The sequence below is a fragment of the Nymphaea colorata genome, chromosome 6, assembly GCF_008831285.2.
Source record: "Nymphaea colorata isolate Beijing-Zhang1983 chromosome 6, ASM883128v2, whole genome shotgun sequence".
Taxonomy (NCBI): domain Eukaryota; kingdom Viridiplantae; phylum Streptophyta; class Magnoliopsida; order Nymphaeales; family Nymphaeaceae; genus Nymphaea; species Nymphaea colorata.
Genome location: NC_045143.1, coordinates 6,493,668 through 6,515,826, shown reverse-complemented (window position 1 = coordinate 6,515,826; position 22,159 = coordinate 6,493,668). Strand labels below are relative to the sequence as shown.

Sequence of the window (22,159 nt, the reverse complement as noted above, 5' to 3'; positions counted from 1 at the left end):
TTGAGGTCGAGTTTTAACAAATAACGATGAATATTAATTTTATTCAAACAAGTTTATCGAGTTCAAGCTCAACACGTAACGATAAATATCAATTTTATTCAAGCAAGTCTGTCGAACTCGAGCTATTTTTGTCGAGCTATTCTCAAACTCAAAGTTTTATTAATCGAGCCGAGCTTGAACTGACTGAACTCGGACTCTCCTTGACTCATGTAGTTCGCCCCCAGCTCCTTATCCACAAGGGGAATTGTTATTGAAGCTGGGGATATTTTGGTCCTCCAGGTTTCAATCTCAGTGAACATAACATGAGAGAGAGGGAATAAGCAAAGACAGCATAATTCACGGAAAAGAGGAGGGAAAAGGGGGAAAACCCGTTGAGTTCAAGCAAGCATAACATAAATTTTCGGAGGACAATTCTATCCTCCAATAAGTCATAAAATTCTCTCAATTAATTATCCATGCGTTTGTCACCAAAAGACTTTGTCGCTTGCCCGGCAGCAAATAGCTTTCTTTAGATTGAAGCAAAACACCTTGTTTTTTTTTTTTCAGAAAAGCAAATATTATATCAGAGATGATCAAGCTGATAAACCAACTGATTGCGTGTGGCTAACAAGCAAGAATGGAGGTCAATGGTTATGATATAATCCGACAGTTGATCCGAAAATGATTCTGAGAAGTTGAATTTGATAAGAAAATTCAAGTTCTTTCAATATTAATTGGACATGAAGACGGCATAGAGCTCGTGTTACCAAGTTTCGATGGTTTAAACAAACAAAAAAATCAGATTCCAATCTAATTGAAGCAGTATTTGATTAATCAGAATGAGAAGTAGCTATCTTCTGTACCTGCAAAAGATTGCATGCCTTCCAATCAAACCAAAAATAAAAGCCCAAAGCAACCTAATGTGGGCATTGAGTAAGATTAAAGATTCAAATTGATAATAGTTAAATGCAGTGGAAGGTGGGTCAGATCGGATCCGACAGAAAATAAGGAGGATAAAACTCGCACCAAATCCCACCCATTTGCAACCTATGGGAAAAGAGGAGTCTGATTTTGGCCAACCCACTCAGGCCCACTTCACTTAGAACTCCAAATGCAGGCAGTAGCTGAGCTACTTATTGGTTGGGGTGGGCCACTGCCCACGTCAGTCCCCCATAAATTTCATTATATTGTGTTAACTTCACATTGTTATGACTCTAAAATTTTATGCAATGCCCATACCAAAGTTGTGTTACCAATGCAAGTGCCCCATGGATGAAAAATCTTGGCTCGACCATTGGATGCAGGGTTGACCCAGAGGACGATGATTCCGATAAGATTAGCTCATCGAAAGGGATAAAAGAAAAACTTCTCGCATGTTAGGCCCAAATTGTACAAGCAGCTCAATCTCAACACACAAAACTAGTATTTAACCACTGGATCCTAACATCTTTATTGATTAATTGATTGATTTTAACTAAATCTTAGTCCAATTACTTTGTTCTTCGCTCGACAGTGTAGAGCAGTAAGCGCGGAGCAACCACGTGGGGTGCCCATACCAGCCCTTGAAAATTTATACTATCAAGGAGCTGGATGTAGGTCCAACTACATGTGGTGCCCATGCAGGGTCGGTGCATCGTGGTCACCTAACCTACTAAGCTACTGAACCTGGTTCTTGCTCGGCCGCTGCCATACCTAACCTACTAAGCTACTGAACCTGGTTCTTGCTCGGCCACTGCCATTACCATAAGCCTATACCTACTTTAGCTTACCCAAGGGTTTGACACCCATAAAGAACTGAAACCAGCTAGCCTTTGAGTTCTGCCAGCTTCATTTGAATAGTTCTTTTGCTCAAATTAGACTTTACTGATAGATTTAGCGTGGATGATATGACAAGAATAAAGGCTTTAATCGTAGTCGGAACCAGTGGTGGAGCCAGACATATTTGGTTGAGTGACATTCACTATACATTTTATATGTAATAAGGTAAACTTACAAAAATTTGGGTTTAACAAGTATGTAAATAAAAGATTTTTATTGGGCTGCGTGGGTAATTGCCCAAACATGCCCACATGTGGCTCACAGTTTGATAAGAATAGGGTGAGGCACGTATTAACATGAGGCGGGGGAAAGCTTGAATAAGGGCAAGGGCAGAACTAGAATTTTTTCTTTCCAGAGGTAAAAGGTCATGACTAAAAATTTGTGAAAATAATTTACGGGGGCCAACTATACTTTTTCAAAGCTTTTAATTACAATGCCTTAAATTTTATTTTTTAAAATATTAGGGGGAGCCATGGCTAGGGGTGAACGTGAGCCCGAGTTCAGTCAGCTCGAGCTTGGCTCGACTAATGCAACCTCGAGCTTGACTCAACAGTTACGTGTTGAGTTCGAGCTCAACTTGATTAAGGCTCGATAAACTCGTTTGAATAGAATTGATATTCATCGTTACGTGTTGAGTTCGAGCTCAACTCGAGTAAGGCTCGACAAACTCGTTTGAATAGAATTGATATTCATCGTTATGTGTTGAGCTCGAGCTCGACTCAATTAAGGCTCGACAAACTCGATTAAGGCTCGAGCTTAACTCGACAGTTACGTGTTGAGCTTGGAGTCAACTCGATTATTTGGACGAGTCGACTCATGAACTCAAGTTCGACTTATTAAGCAAATGACTCGTCACGAACTCGTTCACGAGTCGAGCTCGAGTAGTTCGACTCGTTGCCTTCCAACCCCACCCTGTTCAGGCCCTAAACATGGGTCGATCCTGGTTTGACATATAAGAAAAAGCTCACACCCAAATCAGAGTAGACGGGACCTGGATTAAGTATCCAAGATCAGATCCAATATTCATCCGTACACGGGCATCAGAAAAGATATCAATAAACTATTGACTATAGTTTCGGGCATTGAATTCAGTGCATGCATGCATTCAGGTCGTCCACGAGACAACTTCAGGAATTCTCGTGCCTCTTGGCTGTCTCTGCCCATGAATAAACTACTCGAGCCCAAAAAATAAGCGCCAATTCCTCATATTTTATATCCACAAACATATTATATGCTTTATCTGTTAGAGAATCCAAAGTTGGTAGCCTTTTCACATTGCTTTGAGGACACCAATCATGGACACGTCTCATTAATAAGCTTTCTTTAAACTGTTGATCCAATCACATTTAGTGGATGTCATATTATTAAAAGCAAATCCACGGAGTCAGCGACATACTTCCGGACTCTTAAAAGACTCAATCCCAAAAAATAATGCAGCTTAAATGGCACCAAACCTGCATCTTCTATGAGATTTCATATGGTAATTAAGTGGTGATCGTGCCGTGATATATAACATGATTCATGTGCATGTTCTCAATAATTAAATGATATACAAAGCCATTGACCAAATACTGGCAGATCTGTGGCAACATAACTCAACTGGGCTAGAGAGAGAACAAAAGCTTTTAATGTATATTCAAATTTGAGTTTGCCTTTCTTTTACAGTCAAATGCTTTTCCTTGTGCGTGTTTGTTGCTATCTCATTTGTCTCACTCTTGTTGTGTCCTTGTTCTGTCATGGCAGGCACCAGGTAAGACAGAAACACATTATGATTAGTGGTCCTACTGGAATCCCGTTTGAGAGTGGATCCAGTAAGCAGGCCTGTGCTTCCAATGCTTTTTGTTTGCATATGCATCATTGGAACATATATCCCGGGAACATTTGAAAACTTTTCAAATTTGAACGATTTCCTTGTCCTGAAAATGATGTTTGGGAGAATCGAATCGGTTTCCGAACGTTAAAAATGAATATGATTAAGGAAAAAACAATCCGATAGGTTAGGTATTTATCGGTCGCGAATTTTGGATCTGACCGGGGTCCAACCACTAACAAACAAGAGCAAGAATTACCTTATCTTCCACATTCATGAGTGTTTGATCGGGATGGTTGGTGTAGATTTGGTAGGATATAATCTACCAAAATCCATTTGCCCCAAGGGGTATAGCTCAAACGGGTGGGCTCAGGGCACGTTATGCAGCACGTTCCCAATTCTGAGAGCGGGATGCTTGGGGCCGTGGGAGTTTGGATTCTCCATGCAAGTTGAAGTATATGGTTATCCCATTAAAAAAGTTGGTACCAACACAGTTCTGGACCCTAAGACTTTGGTTCTCATTTAGGCGGACAGATAACCTCTTGCTCAATTAAATTTAAATCCAGTTAGTTGAGAGAGTTAGCTTATCTAATTATGTGTGATCGTCTGGATTTCTGATGTGGATTTTATGCATTAGCTACTAGAAAGTTGGCATTTTCAGATACAAAGGAAATGTGGCGCCCATGAACATTTTGGAGAAATTTAAAGATTTCAAGAGCTTACTAGCTATTCTTATATTTGGTGAATATAATATTTAAAGGATCATAAACAATCTTATTCATTCATTTAGTTGTTACAAGTGTATATTGGGCTTGTGTGGCCAGTTGCCCACACAAACTCATAAAATTTTTTTTATTTACATATTGGTTCTTCCACATAATTTAGTTTATTACATGGAAGGTGAATTGAGTACAAATAAGAATGCCAATATATCTAATTCACCCGACACTATAGTACCCATTTTGAGAATGTCTGGTGCCATGTTTGTGCCCTTCACATAATTCCACCATATAAATTTGGTTTATCACATAATCTAAAGTATCTTATATTAGCACCCACTAGTTACAAATTTTTGTCTTTACTGTTGCTCGTGAGTGCTTAAGCCCTGTTTGGTAATAGTGAAACACTATTATTGTCTAATGAATCTGCTCCAAAAATTAAGAGTGTCCCGTGTAACTGTCTTAGTGATGCATACGAGCCAAGTCGAACTCGAGCTTGACTCATTGACCAACTCCCCATTTGATTGAATCTCTTTCATTCACCTAGAAATTATAAAACAGAAATAATTTAGATGAAATGAACTTATGCGAGTTTAACTGAGTCGATAAGCTCGAGCTCGACATGTTTACAAAAAATTTGAGCTCAAGTCAAGTTAACCGAGCGAATTCGAGTCGAACTCAAGCTGACTAGACTCATTGTATGGCCCTAACCTGCCCTATTTTTTGGGCAGATTCATGGGGCAGTAACAGTGTGTCGCTGTTACCAAACAGCCCCTTAAGGTTGCCAAGGAAACCTGATCTCTCCGGTTTGGAATGAATTCTCTGAAGTCTAAAGTATCACTGCCAACAGCTTAGACACTTAGACACTTGTACTATGCCACTCTATTGGTAAGCTTTCCCATGATATTGTCGTCACAAAACATGGTAATTGAGGCTCGCCTAGGGTTTATCTCTTAGAAGATGACCAGTTCCAAGTACTCTACAACTTGGAGGGTCCTCCGCCATTAAAAAAATAAAAGTCCAGCTTGCTATGTCCCCTCGCTATAGAGGGAATAATCAGGATTACCATATAAACAAATGGTCAGTTCTTATGTTGGTTAAGATCAAGACTGTGAAAGAGTTAAAATCTGAACTTGTAGTACAATTTCATGCCTGAAAATCCAAGGACATCCTCGGCCTATTTGCAATTCTCTTTAGATAAACAAGATCCACTTTGTTTTAAGATTTCAGGATATACTGAAGTGGGTAAAATTTCACCCTTTAATACACCCGGAAAGTAACCAAAGGGTGGCAAAAGTTGTGAGAGAAAATTTTTATCAAGCATTTTCAGATATGAAATGGACGCCAAGATCACATGATTCCTTTCCAAAGCTGCCTGCAGGCAAAGATGTAGAAAACTCCAATACAGGGAAATTTGAATTTTTTGGATGTAGGAAAAACTACATATAAAATCCTTCACATGAAGATTTCTTCCTGAATGGGACCCATTGCCTCCAAGTAAAAATTTGCCTCAACTTGCCTAAAAGCAGCAAAACCATGAGCGGGTTGTTCATACGGGTGGAAACTTTTTACCAGGGGAAATTCGTCCTGCACCCAAACACCCAAACGAATATAGCAGGCAGTGGGCTGCACCTAAACACCCAAACGAATATAGCGGGCAGTGGGCGGCAAGACTATGGTAGAGCTAGAACATTTTGGCTGAGGGGTGCTAACCGATCTCTCGCTTAAATAAATGAGTGATTGCAAGGCACTGACTCAAGTTTGGTGTTGGCACCATATGCGACACGACTTACTTGAACCTAAGTCCAATCACAATGCAAAATTTCGGTGGTTCGTGACTCACGCCAATCACACAATACCTTCCCTACAGTGCAATAGCCATGGCCCCTTCAGTTCTTGAAAAAATCAAAGTTTTACTATAAAATTTGTTTTTAACTTCGCCGCCCATAAAGATTTTAAAAATTATACGACGGCCCTTCCACCATGCATGGGCCATGTTTCTAGCAGCAACTTGCTGGAGTTGGCGGCTATTGGGTCTCATCAATGAGACCATCCCTTTCCTACCCTCTTAAAAATAGACGGTCAACTCTTGGGATTCCCTCAAATTTCCGATGGGTCTAGATCCATGTGCTACTGTAGAATTGGCTCTTCGTCATCTTCTTTTTTCACTGTTATAGGTCTATACCAGTGACTTAATTGCCGCCATCACCGGTTAATTGAGTTCACTAGGGACACGGAAGCATACAGAGACACGAACTTCATGATTCTACCAATTTTGATCTTCCATACATTTAAATTTTTTGGAAACTAAGCATTTTACTTTCTTATTCTTTATGATACATTTTGATTGAAATTTACTGACAGTAAAATATGCGGTGAAAAGGTCTAACTGGGCATTTAAGAATCAAGTTTTATAAAAGCTTGGTAATCAAAATCCTGGTTTTTAGAACCCTGTTTCCGTGTTTGGATGACAAGACAAAAAACTCCCGGAAAGAAGGAAAAAAACCTGTTTTTGTGCCCTTCATAAAAACAAAACCCAGCTTGGATGTCATCCAAATAGCTCCTAAAACTTCTTTTACAGTCTGTCTTCCTTTTATTCTTGATGTCACCCGAAAAAAGTTCACCAAGAAAGAGGTCTGACTCTCTTCATCCAAAGTGTAGATGTACATTAAGCAAGCCTTTACAAGGGAGCACTATATAGGCAATCAAACTTGCTCTCGATAAGTTTGTCCAGTAAACCCAAAATGGCTATAACAAAGCTTCTCTTACATACAAACAGGGATATATGTTTGCTTGACAAATTCAAAAATGATAAAGTAGTAGAATAACAGGCTAAGCTAGGGCTGCACAACTAGCGAGCCAATTTGGGTTCAACTCGAACTCGCATGAAAAAACTTGACTTGTCTATAAACGACCCGAGTTCAAGATACTTGACACAATAAACGAGTCGAGTTCGAGTTTCAGGAATTCGGCTTATACTCAACTCGTAAACCGGTACTGTACAGTATTGCCAAAACTTGGTTCACTGGTTTTAAATTTTGGGGTAAAACAAATTTTTACAAATTACACGAATTAAACACTTACACGAGTTAAAAACGAGTTACATGAGTTAATGCTTACACGAGTTAAAGTTAAACTAGTAAATTCTTAAATGAATTAAATAGGTTAAACGAGTCAAGTTCGAGTTTGACCTTGCTATAAGGTGCTCGACTCAAATTCGAGCCGAGCTCGAGCTGGAGTTTTTTGAGCCGAGTCGAGGTCAAGCTGGCCAAACTCAAGCTCGACTCAGCTCGTGTACAACAATAGGCTAAGCTGGGGTGGAGCCAGGGGCGGGAGGAGCCACGATCTCCCCACCTCATTATTTTTTTTAAATTAGATATTATTTAAAAAAAATCATTTCAAAAATTACACGTTGTTTTTTTTATTGTATAGAAAATTAATAAAAAGTAACATTTGAATCTCATGCGTGAAAGAGCGACAGAAAAGGAAGCAAAGAAGTTTATACGATTCAAAAAAAAGTTATTATCCTATGGAAAACACACCTTTCTATATATCGGAGAAAAAAACAGTGAGAAATATCTGCACACAATTTCCATAACGTTCATATTTACGTATGTTCATTACAAACAACGTCAATACTTACACAACAAACAAAAATTAAATCATCTTTGCACTATTTTGGGACGGTGATTACGATTGAGGGTTTAATTTGTTCCTTATAATTCACATAAACGCAGAACAGTTAGGGTTGTACGATGAGTCAAGTCAACTCGAACTCGCTTCGTTAAGCTTGACTTGAAATCAACTCTTTTGTAAACAAGTCAATCTCAAGGTTAGCTGAAAACTTGACCTCAGTTATAAATGAGTAGAGTTCGAGTTATATGAACCCAACTCAATTAAACTCGAGTAAGCTCATTTAATTTAGGTTACCTTTTTTCTTTGTGTAATTTCCAAACTTAAAACCAAGGAAAGAGATCATGTCCAATGGAAAGTTGGTAAACAAGCTTAAACAAGTCGAGCTAAACTTAGGACTCGGTCTATCGAGTCGAGCTCAAGGTGACCTTGTACAACTCGAGTTGAGCTCAGGCGAGAAATACATGAGTTGAGTCAAGCTGACCGACTGAGCTCGAGCTCAACTCTGCTCCTGTACAGTCCTAAGAGCAGTCATTCCCTCAATTAAAAAAGAGAAAATGGAATGGATACTCGAAGCCCTCTAATTCCCTCAAACTGGTAGAACCAATTCCGTTGTGCGCAGATACTCGAAGTCCTCTAATTTATTTCAATTCCTTATGAGCTGGCCCTTTCAATCTAAATCCTTGTTTGAGTGGTTTTATAATCTTTTCTCGAGTTCTTTGGAAACACTTTAGGAAGACCATACTTATTTGTTGTAAATCTACTTTTTTTTTTTTATGTTTGTCTCATTTTTTATTTTTTTCTTATTTTTATTTTTTCATATTTTCAGTTTTTTTTTTAATTTACAATTTTTTTGTGCATTTCCCCCTTTTTTTTAAAGCTCACCGTATTATACCCAAGAAAACCTCACTATTTAAAACACCATTCGAGACTATGAATCATATTCAACAATTGTAGGCGAAGATCTACTTTTTTTTTCATGAACAGACAAAAGTAAGATGTTTGTTTATTCTTTCGATTCTATCAATTTTCTTTTGATGGCATAAGGAGTAGAATTTATGTCCCACAAACAAACGAAGGAAAGGGACCCAAGTTGGCTGGGCACTGGGCCAAGCTGTGATACCATCAACCGACCCACTTTGTACTGCCAAGGGACCCGTAAAATAAGGGCCGGAAGGACTTTGCACCCATCTGGTTCAATATAAATGGATCAAGTCAGACCCAACTCATGGAAAAGAAGAAACTTTGTTTCGAAGACAAAATTTTCCTTCGTGGTATCGCCATTCACTTTATTATTATTCATTTAAATTTAATAATTTTGGCAAAATATAATAGACGTCTATAAAACCAAAACCGTAATGTATCTAAGAAACTAACAATCTTAATAATGTATATAACGATTTAAGCTCACCGTATTAGCACCTAATGGACTGGTATATATATATATATATGAGTTATTGGTGCGTACCAGACCAATTGGCTAAGGGATAAAAATTAGACATCTTAAATTCACGTTAAAGAGTATTTTTAAAAAATATAAATCTTCTAATGTGTTTATAAACATTAATTTAATATAAATCATGCTCTAAGTCATTTTTGTACAAAAAGCGATCTTTATACTGCCAAAATTTTGATGTTATTAGAAACGTTCATTTTTTTTACTATTAGAAAAACATTATTTACGTAAGAAAACAACTAACTTAATTAATATATGTTTCTCATCAATTTACTTTTAAAATCATATCTATAAGGTTAGATTTCAAAAAAATATTTTAATAATTAATTTAATAAGTTTGGTTTTTGTCTCTGACCCAAGTGGTCAGTTTCTTACCAACTTTCTATATATATATATATATATATATATATATATATATATATATATTCAAGTGCAGAATCTGCAACTAATCATCTTAGCTGTTGGTATGAAAGTTAAAAAAAATAAAGGAAAATTTTTATTAATTAATGTTAGATGACTAAAATATTATTTTTTTCTTTGATTTTTTGCAGTCTTCCATTTTGAAGAAAACAACGGCTAAGATGATTCTTTGTGATATATATATATATATATATATATATATATATATATATATATATATATATATATATATATATATATATATATATATATATATATATATATATATATATAGAGAGAGAGAGAGAGAGAGAGAGAGAGAGAGAGAGAGAGAGAGAGAATGGGTAGGTACCTTTGTAGTCTGGACTGTCAAGTTGAGCTGGATAACTCAACTCCAGGGCATGTGATCCAAATGCCTTGTATGATAAAAACAAAGTTTTTAGCACTTTAATTTCATCTTCATTAATTATGTTGTTGTCTTCCAACATCTCTCCTCGTTTTTTTCAGCTTTACATCATCTATGGAACTCGGAAGCACAGCAGATCCTTGATAGCTTAATTAGATAAGCAACATGCAGGTGACAACTGAAACAGATACATCACTCGAGTTTGATCCGAGTTCCGTCCGAAAAACTTTTGCCCAAGCAAAGATGTTGTTTCCCATGGACGCCTGCCTCTTTGACGCATGAGGATATTCGTGTTTCGTTATTGGTACATACGATCAAGATTTTAATATGTTTAGGTAAAATTTGATATACTGTTCAGAGATAACGAAAATATTCCCTACTTATGCAAAATATTGAGGTGATTTATTTTTTATTGGTTAGTAAATAAATTAAGTTTATTTATAAACGAGTCAAGCTCGAGTTCAAATGTATTAAACGAGTCGAGTTTGAGCTGTGAAAACTCGACTTAGCTCGACTACATAATGAATATTGAATTATGATTAAATAATAATTAAACGAGTAGCAACTAAATGATTTAAACTAGTTTAAAGGAAAACAGACATGTTTAACATAAACAAGTTAAAGGAGTCGAATTTTGAGCTTGTTGTATTGTTGAATCGAGCTTGAACTTGAGTTTGTTCTATTGGGCTCGAGCTGGACTTGGCTTGTTTGGCGGCCCGTTTGGTGGCCCATTTGGCGGCCCTGCGTCGCCGGAATGAACAGCCTAGGCTTCATTGGTGATCATATCATGCGTATGGACACACCAATATACATCATCCCTTCGCAATGACGTGAAATTAAAATTTTATAACCCTTTGAGGCTGAGGCATTGATGAGTAGGGATGTCAATATATCCAATTTGAATTGGATATCCGACCAGTTTGATCCAAAAAGTTGGATATGAAAAAAAATTTAACATCCGATTAAGAATCAGATCAGATTCAGATTTATTAAATAACATCCAATCAGATTCAGATATAAATAAATATCCGATCGATTCAGATTTGGATCAAATTCAGTTTTAGGCAAATATTTTGTATATAATGCTATTATATTTTGAAAATTAACAAAAATTAGTTCAAAATTCAGATTTATATATGAATATAAAAATCAGATTTGGATTGTAAAATCAGGTTTCGTATTATTTGGATTTGGATATGACTTTTCTTTATTTGTATTCAAATATGTGAATATGCAAAAAAAAAATGAATATGATTAAAGGTATATCTAGAATCCAATTCTGTTGATGACCAGTGACCATTGATCACAGGAACAAGAAAGAATCATGCACTCATTTCGTCTCCCGACCAACTATATATATATATATATATATATATATATATATATATATATATATATATATATATATATATATATATATATATATATATATATATATATATATAAAGAGAGAGAGAGAGAGAAGGTGAGGGCTTAGACTTGGGTATTGCTATCACTTGCTAATTTATGTCACAAGCCGAGGTTGGTCGACGAAGAAGGCCTTTCAAAGGACAGTTATCTTATGGCGTCCAAGAAAAAAGCGTTGATCGACACGGTGAATACATTTTACTGCCAGGTAATGCTACCTTTCTTTAATGTCACTGCTGGCCTATTATCAGAATAAATGGCAGAGATCATATAAATGTTTTCCAGTATATGATTTTGGCAGATTATAGGATCGAGTACTTACTGACACATACTTCGGCATAGGAGAGCGTAAGACCACAGCTCCCCGTCTCATCTGCTCTGTGTAAAGAGCTAGTTTTTAAAAAATCAAACATCATTCATCTAATATTCAATAGAGGCACATGACCCATGAACAATCAAGTGACTTTTCAGAAATGAGAAGTCCTTGCTTCTCTGATGATGCAAAAAAGACTCAAGAGGCATCTGGTTCACAACCAATTTGTTCTGACGTTGATTATGCTCCTCAACCTTCGTTGGTACAGTTCCACTCTAATGTTCATTATCGTCTCATGCATAATCTCGAAGGATGATAGTAAACCTTTGTCTGACTTTTCTGTGAGCACGACATTGCACCGCTTCTGCAGCCCTCTCATTCCTCATCAGCAGTTGAGATCTACCCTAATACTACCCAGTTCTGACACTTCTGTTTTAACCTGTATTGTGTAGCAAGAATACTCCTGCCATGAAACCACAGGGCCCCCGCAAGCAATTCTAGCGCTTCCAAATTATTTGAGATATTTTCTAGGCCAGGCACATCCTCAAGCAACTGACAGCCACCGAGGATCAAATGCAACAAAGATTTCAGGCCTGAAACATCTTGTATGCTTTTCAAATTTCTGCATCCAGAAGCCTTAAGTTGGCGTAGAGAAGAGTGAAGCTAAGGAAGATATTCAAGCCCCATACAATCTCTTATATCCAAAATCCTTAAAGATGACAGATGAGCCAAGCCCATTTCTTCAACGGTTGGTAGGACTTCTAGATTCTCACAACCACTTAATGGTAATTCCTCAATCCCCGCCAATAACCCATTGATGCATGTAAGTCTTTCAGGTTCTTGCTTTTAATTCAAAGGTCCTTCAGATGTCCCAATTTACCCAGGCAATTAGGCATGGCTGTGAAGTTGTCACAGTAAACTCGGAGAGATGCAAGATTACTTAGTCCTTCAATTGAATCAGGCAGTGGCTCCAAGTTCAAGCACTCTTATCACTAATCTCTTAAGACATTCCAATGTCCCAATACAATCAGGTAGAGCTTTGAGACTATAGACCTGACAACTAAAGTGTCAAGGCTTTGGAGCTGTCCAATTGAATTAGGCTGAGCTTTAAGGTTCACACACTCCAGTTTCAAGAATGGGATCTTTCTCAGGGAACCAATAGAGGTGGGCAGATCTTTAAGATTGTTAGATTGCACTACAAGTGTTGAAACACTTTCTAATCCTCTAATTCTAACACTCCAGTCTTATTTTTCTAACCCTTTTGAGTGACCGAATTGAGTCGGGAAGAAATTTAAGACTAATAGATTCCACTTCGAAGTATTTGAGCTCCTTCAGTCCTCCGATGGAATCTGGGAGTCTCTAAATTCAAGCACTGTAGTTCCAAGTCACAGATCCTTCGTAATGTTCCAGTAGTGCCTGGTAGGGCTTTCAAATTGTGGAATTTAACTTTGAATGATTTAAAATTTTCTAATCCTCCAATAGAATCAGGTAGTGCTCTGAGGTTAACACACTCTAATTTCATGTGATACAATGTTGTCAGTAACCCAATGCATTTAGGTAGAGCTTCTAGAGTATCTGATTGTATTTCAAGTTTCATAAGTTTCTTCAATCCTGGAACTGAGTTAGGAATATCAAGGGCAAAGTGGAGCTGCTTTCTGGCAGTCGAAGGAAAGTTACTTACGCAGGACAGGTTGAAATCCTCTGGAGTGAATCTGCCTAATAAGTGTGTGGTTTGTGAAGAGGAGGGATAAACGATTCATCATTTGTTTATAAAGTGTAAAGGAGTGTTGAAGGTCTGGAAGTGGATCACAAACAGATTCAATGTAGTTTGGTCAGCAAACTGCCATGGCATTTAAATGGAGGAAGGAACTGCAGAGCTTAATTCATATGTACAAAGCTATATTGGAGGATGGCAGATGTATACTTTTGGGTGATATGAGAAAATTGTATGATGCATGACAAATTGGCAACATTGGACATACTGTTCTTCTGAAGTACTTCTCATCAGCCAGTGTTTGATTTTTACCAATCTCTCTCTCTCTCATTATATATATATAACAGCGGGCTGGCTCGATGCCCAAAACCCGACCAAGGGCCTGGCCTGCTCGGTTTAAATAAAAAAATATTTTTTAAATATAAAATGAAATTTGTTGAATAATAAAATATATATTATTAACAAAATAAAAATAATATTAAAAACTTATGGGGCCGAATCGAGCCTCGACTCGAGCCGATTTCTTTGGGCCGGGTACCGGGTACTAATAGGGTGCCCGGCTCGATGCCCACCTCTATCCTTATGTGGTGAATCATTTTAGCTGTTAGTCTGTCCAAAATGAAACGTTGAGAGAAAATCATGGATAAAAAATTATTAATTAGTGCTAATGTCTAAAATATTCTGTCTCATTTTTGTCTTTGGCTTGTACTTTGAGAAGATCAATGATCAAAATGATTCTTTGCGGGTCTGTACCTATATAAGTGATGTAATCATCAATTCTACACACACATATGTGTAGAGAGAGAGAGAGAAAACCGATAAAATGAAAATGCATATCAAAATTTGGGGATAAGAAGTTTCTTAAATACAAAAATTGGGAACAAGACGTCTCCTAATTACAGTAACAAACCGCAAAATAGAAGCAAAAGAGGAGATATACAATACAACTAACAGAAAACGAAATAAGAAGAGTGAGAAGAGAGTGGAAGGACTAACGATACTATCACCCAGCCACAAAAGGAGGACGCCGCCGCAGCCAAATCACAAAATGAACATCTCTCTGCACAAGACGAGCGACAGACTCCGGCGAAGAGAAGAGAAAGAGAGAGAGATTGGTAGGTACTGGACCCTTGTAAGCTCGAGCTGAGCTCGATCATTCTCAACTTGATTCTTGGTTATGTGATCCAAATACAAAAACAAAGTTTTATCACTTTAATTTCATCTTCATTTGGTTCTAGTTTTACGTCTATGACAGTGAGAGGCAGAGCAGGTCCACGATAGGTTAATTAGATAAGCATCACCAGGTGACAACTGAAGCAGCTCCAGCAGTCAATTCGTTTCCCAGTTCCGATCGAGAGAGCGTATGAGAAGATAATATTTCACGTCCGACTAACGTGAAAACAAAACGAGATACAAGTAAAGCCAAACTCTCAGAGCAAGAAAAAGAAAAATCCAGAAACCACACCCGACAGGTACTTTCACACCTCCTAGCCACAAAGAAAGAAAAGCAGAGGAAAATTTAATGGTCTAGAACAATGCAAACCTTTTATGATGTTCTTCCTGTTGATTGTGTTTGATAGCACAGATCCAAGTTTGATCCAAATTTCTTTTTTAAACCCAAATCGATCCCGTTTTTTGATAAGATGTTAAATTTTTTGCATATCTAATTTTTTCGAGGTAGTTCGGTTGGATATCGAATCTAATATGATATATTAACATTCCTATTCACTACTATCTAAAATTGAAGATTCAATATCCATAGATTTTGGGTGTGTGTTTTTATGGCCTCAAATACTTGGATATGAGATCCTCAATGATCTACTATTACCTTAGGTCTCAGATTCAAGGTAGAAAATGCTCTCATTGGGCTTGGAGATATGGACTCACCCTTTTAAAGGGTTGTTTGATATATCTAGAATCATGAAATTTTAGAATCAAAATGTCCATTTTAAAAAAAAAAAATTGAATTGTTAAACAAACAAAGTATTTTGTTTTGAAACCTGAAGTTTTGATTTCGTTTCAGTTTGAAGAGAAATCTCAGTATTTCTAGTCATCAAACACAAAACAAATATTTTAATAGAATCCAACCAAAAGCGCCATGCGCAGACAAGTCCATTTAGTCAAGAAGTGAGATGGGATGTGATGGAGAAGCCAAGAGGTGGTTAAATCCAAGAGGTCTAATCGCATCGAAATATCCCATGAGCTGGCTTCAGCTCCGTCCTCATTCAGGATGCCAAGTTTAGCTTCGCTTGTGATGAGAGCGTGAAAAAAACTTGAAACACATTAAGCTTGACATTTTTCTCTTCCTTCTTCTTCTCCTACTTTTTTTTTTTTGAGGGGCCTTTACCCTAAAATGAATGCCCAGTATTACACGCATTCCCTGATGCAATATGTGTGGTGGGCTGGATTCCAAATGGACATATATATATATATATATATATATATATATAAAGAAAGAAAGAGAGAGAGAAATTAATAGAAACGCGAGAATAAAAACTAGACTCTTTAATTTTGATGTTGAAGATGGTTTTTTTTGCAATTTAACATTACTGATATGATCTTAAGGACAGGTTGATGTGAAACATATATTAAGACGATTATTTGTTGGACTTTAATACTGTTTTTATAGTAAGAAAAAAAATGAATGGGCCTCATGGCATCAACATTTTGTTAATAAAAAAAATCACATTTTCATAAAACAACTTAAATCAAAGTATGTTATATATATATATATATATATATATGTGTATGTGTGAAAAATGACTCTGGCTATCCAAAGTCACCCAACGATATAAACAAGATCATCCATCCAAATCCAAAGTCACCCAACGATATAAACAAGATCATCCATCCAAACCATATGGATGCTTAAGAAAAAACAAATATTGGATAACAAAAATGTCTATCATCATTGTCTTCTTGTTTTTCTCTTAACCATTCATCATGTCAAATTAAACGGTCGTGATTATATGGTTTAGTGGCCAGAGTCACCATATATATATATATATATATATATATATATATATATATATATATATATAATGAAGAACTTTTAAACACTAGTATCAAAATTGACATGTCGATGAGCATGAAAGGGAGTTCCGGTGGCAGATGCGCTTGGAATATCGTTGGTGCCTTGTGAGTTGTGATTGCCTGCCCATATCGAAAGAGAATTCGTTATCCCGTGATTTGACGACACAAAACCACCAGGACTGTGTGTCAACCACAGCAAGCCTAATCTTTTCAGACTCGCCTGAATTAGACCTCGCTGTCCATTCGACCTCCATATCTCACCAAACCGTGCTTCACATTCTGAGATAGATGAGCATCGTCTCCATCTCAAAAGGATTTGGAGACCAATGGATACTGAATTCGCTCACAAAGAGAAAGCTAAAACCAATACGTCCGTTTCCAAATTCCGTGGTCAGGACGCCGTTGTCTCGCTTGATATAATTGATAATGGCGCGACGACGGTCGATCAAATGACAGGCTGAAAACCTCAGACATTTTGGTTCTGACCTCAATTTATTAGACAGAAAGACGTGTGTACTAAGATGCGAACAAAAATTGGTTCTATGAAAAGACGAATAATTTGAAAGAAAAACAAGAGACTTTCGCTTCCCAGATGACACTTTTCGTCCACATTTAATAATGGAAGAATTTCCCGACTTACTCAATGTCGGAGTTAAAATTCTTCCGCCGTTGAGATGCTCTGGCTTTTCTCGCACGCCGGCTGCATGTGATGTGGAGAATACCCGGTTAACGTTCATAATTGGATTTTACAACAGTAAAATTCTTGGCAAATGGTAACCATTACTACAAATGCATTATTTACAACAGTTTTTATCACCACAAAATAGAAAAAAAAAATTATCTAACTATGGATGTTGGCTGGTTAATTTCTTTTTCTTAAATATGTATATATATATATATATGGATGAAAGTTTCAAAGAAAAAATTCAAAGTTCATTTCTAAATATTTTTAATAGATTCCGTTTTGAAAGTAAAAGTCATGGCCGTAACATTCATTGGAAAGAGTGCAAGAAATTATTATGAATGAAGAGAAGATCATAATATGTCGAAATGTACATGTCCCTAGTTAAATGGATGTGATATATATAACATTGATGTAATAATCTCATGCAGACTCACAAAACTCGACGTCAACTATTTTCTATAATTATGTACCATAAAGGCTAAGGGAAGTCTTAAATAAGTAAACAATATACCATATGCTATCGTGTCTTTTATGCTGAATTTAGTGGATTAATCCCTCTCACTCTTTTATATATATATATATGAATCTTACGCCACTTTTTTGATGTAAAGTAAAGGGTGCTTATGGAGTGTCTGATCAGTTATTAAAAAAAACAGCAGGCATCGGGCACTTGATGCCTGCGGCTTGCAATGGGCGGGAGAGGCTGTGGTAGACCGGCTGGCGCAGGCAGTGTCGAGCGGCTGTAGATAAGGGTGGGCGTCGGGCCGGGCCCGCCTGGGCCAACCCAGTTCCGTCTGTTTAAATTTAAAATATATATATATTTTTTAATTTTTTTGTTTTAATAATATATATTTATTATTATTAAATATATTTTATATTAAAAATTATTTTATAATTAAAAATTATTTTTTATTTTTAAACTGGCCAAACCCGAGCCCCGATGCCCACCCTTGGCTTCCAAGAAATGGTGGTAAAGGACAGGTGACGTTGTTTCCATTAGTGTTTGATTCGACAGGCTGACGATTGAGAAAAAACAAAGTAAAAAACGTGTCATTTAATATTAAATTATGAAATACACATATCTTTTTTTTTTTTTCTTTCAACTGTTGGTCATGACATATCAAACAATACTCATAAACGAAGTAGGTGAAATTATATATATATATATATATATATATATATATATATATATATATATATATATATATATATATATATATATATATATATATATATATATATATATATAGGAGAGGCTAGACCATGCATCCATCTCTTCACACACATGCAGCCAGATAATGCTTATAATATTTTGAATTGTAACAACTGGGTTGGTAGATGCAAATGGAGATCATATATGTGCATATAAAGTCAATTTCGGAAGCTAAAAGTATTGAAGTTAGCTTTCATACTGACTCAATGTCTAAAAGTTTAAAAATGATGACCATTGATGACAGGGCCTTGGGACAGAGAGAGAGAAACCCCAACACGTCAATGAAGGATGGTAAACAAAAGGCAGGACCATTTTTTATGGATCAAGGAAGGAAAAATTCTCAAATTTTTAGGATATGCTAAGTAGAAGCGTTGATGAGCTAAAAGAGAACAACAATTAATGAGTCCCTACTACCAGTTCTTCCTTCCGGAGTTGAGACCAATCATTCAAATTGATGGAGGTAAATCAATGAGTTGAGATATTAGTGAACTTCATAGAAAGTTATCAATCGGAACAATATTCTTACCGATCTATTAACAACAAGTAGATCTACGCCGAGTGAATTAGTAATGTGTCAGGAAAAATTGATACAATAAGCTATAGATACACTTCTTGATAATGGGATCCGTGGACAACCAATGAGGGACGGTCACAATAAAGTTTATAAGTCGTTTTCAGATGTAATTGAAGGCAAAGAGGAAAGATTTCGTGAGACTTTACTTGGTAAACAGGTCGATTATTCAGGTCGTTCTGTCATTATGGTAGGCCCTTCACTTTCATTGCATCAATGTGGATTACCTTGAGAAATAGCAATAGAGTTTTTTCAGACATTTGTAATTCGTGGTTTAATCAGACAACATCTTGTTTCCAACATAAGACTTGCTAAAAGTAAAATTCGAAGAAAAAGAACCCATTGTATGGGAAATACTTCAAGAAGTTATGCAGGGGCATCTTGTATTGCTAAATAGAACTCCCACTTTGCATAGATTAGGCATACAAGCATTCCAACCTATTTTAGTGGAAGGACAAGCTATTTGTTTACATCCGTTGGTTTGTAAAGAATTCAATGCAGATTTCGATAGAGATCAAATGGCTATTCATGTATCTTTTATCTTTGGAAGCTCAAGCAAAAGCTTGTTTACTTATGTTTTTTCATACGAATCTCTTGTCTCTAGCCACTGGGGATCCCATTTCCGTGCCCACTCAAGATATGCTTATAGGGCTCTATGCATTAACAATGAGGAAGCCTAGAGGTATTTGTGCAAATAGGTATAATCCATCTAACCCTAAAAACTGCCAAAATGAAAGAATTGATCATAGTAATTATGAGTATAGGAAAGGAAAATGACCCTATTTTTGTAGTTCCTATGATGCACTTGGGGCTTATCAGCAGAAAGAGATCTATTTATATAGTACTTTATGGCTACGGTGGTGACTAGATCAATGTGTCATTGCCTCAATAAATAGAGAAGTTCCCATCGAAGTCCAATATGAATCTTTGGGCACTTATCATGAGATTTATGATCACTATCGAGTAGTAAGAAGTGTAAAAAAAGAAATGCTTTGTATATACATTCGAACTATTGTTGGTCATATTTCCTTTTATCGAGAAACAGAAGAAGTCGTACAGGGGTTTTGTTGGTCCTATTCATATGGTACCTGATATGTGATATCTCTCGAGATCTAGTTCGATTTTGTTCAACTAGTATCATAATTCTTGAATTTGTAAGTGAATCAAGATCGAGGAAATGAAGTCTTAATATCACTAACTCAAACCCATTGTCTAATCCTACTCATCAGAATATGGAGGTATTTATGGCAGAACGGGCCGATCTAGTCTTTCACAATAAAATGATAGATGAAACTGTCTTGAAACAACTTATTAGCATATTAATAGATCATTTGGGAATAGCCTATACATCACACATTTTGGATCAAGTAAAAACTATAGGTTTTCAGCAAGCCAGGACTACATCCATTTCATTAGGAATTTTTATTTTTGCCATCAATTGTGAAATTATTACAACTTCAAGAAATTTCACTTATAATATTTATTTTTGGGTAGGTTAACAAGTGTGTACAAATTAATTAGAGGCACGAGGTGGAGGAGGATAAGGATTAAGGGGTGAAAAAGGTGGGAAAATTTCTATCCATAAAACAAGGAAAAAAAAAGGACTGATGTCGACAAGCTACCACAGGGCTGTGATTAATTTTTGTCTTGTCAACGTGGGCCACTTCATAAATAACTTGTGGTTTGAATCATGGAGTTGTCACTGTCATGTTCTAATGTGTTATTCTTCTGTTCAAAACATGAGCCCTAAAGGTGATAGACACATGGAGGAGAGTCGTCTTTCGTTAGTCACAGCAGTGGGTTTAACCACATGGCGGTGCCACATGATGCAGCCCCATTACTTATTTTTATGTTAATAATTTCATATGTTTGATTATTTATATATATAAGTGTCTCTAAACACATTAAGGTTATTGAATCAATGCCCCCACCAACCAAAATTTCTGACTTAACTGACTCAACTTTGGATCCAATCTACTAAGTGTACATATTACAAAGATGTACTTGTAAATGATACCACAACATGTAATATACATTGAATTTGAATTTTTTTTGGCTATCCAGATGCTCCGATACCTCACACACACACCTTGATGCAATGCATCCGAAGGCTGTAGCATCCAAATGGCTGAAAACATCTAAGTCGGTATACACAGACATATTATATCAATATGTAATATATCAGTCTTATACTGTTATTTTATACATATGAAAGTATAATTTATCAAAAAAAATAAAGTTAAACCAGGCCGAGTGATTGAGCTGACTGGACGAGTCATGGCTTGATTCACTTTGGGTTGTTGGTTTTAAAACCTTGGGTTCAAGAAGTGCGTCGCCTTCTAAACCCAAGGCATGGACCATTCCTCCATCAGCTTTTAGGGCCAACCGGCGATGCTTCTGGTATATGCTACCAGCAAGATTCCTTGAATTTCACAGCCAGAAAGGTGATGTGCCGATCCCAAGGTGGGATGAGACAGTGGCAGCCATGGTTGGCAGCTTCCTCTCACCGTGGCCGCTGTCACAGAACCACCAAACGCGAGACGACGGAAAAACAATTCCATCCACAGAAAATGAAAGATGCGGGTTGGACCAAGTTACTGGTTTTGTCGTCATTCGTATGCTCTCTTCTTTTGGTGGGCCTGACTCGCAAGCAAAAGCTTGGATTGATCTTCCTTATTAGATGACGATAATTTTTCGCTATAATCCCTACCTTGTCTACTATTTTTTTATTCATCCAGTTTTTATTTTGGTTTTTTTCTCCAAATTTGTGGTTTTTTTTTTGTCTGTCACAAATAATGTCTTGAAGTTTTAATGGCGAGGTTTTTCTACGATGAGTTAAAAAAAAAACGAAAAAAATATGATAAATTTTTAAAAACTAAAATTAAAGAAAAAGTAAAATATGAGAAACTAATAACATAAACATCAAAACATAAGTAGATTTGCAACAAATAAAAAAAGCTATAGCCAATTAATTTATCATGTTTTTTCGTAAAAACGCATTTT

At 36.5% G+C, this 22,159-nt stretch overlaps 1 pseudogene; it reads left to right on the top strand.

The window, feature by feature from the left end:
• The first annotated feature begins 11,781 nt into the window (after positions 1-11,781).
• LOC126410139 (DNA-directed RNA polymerase subunit beta'-like) lies at positions 11,782-20,248 on the top strand (annotated as a pseudogene).
• The last annotated feature ends 1,911 nt before the right edge of the window (positions 20,249-22,159 follow it).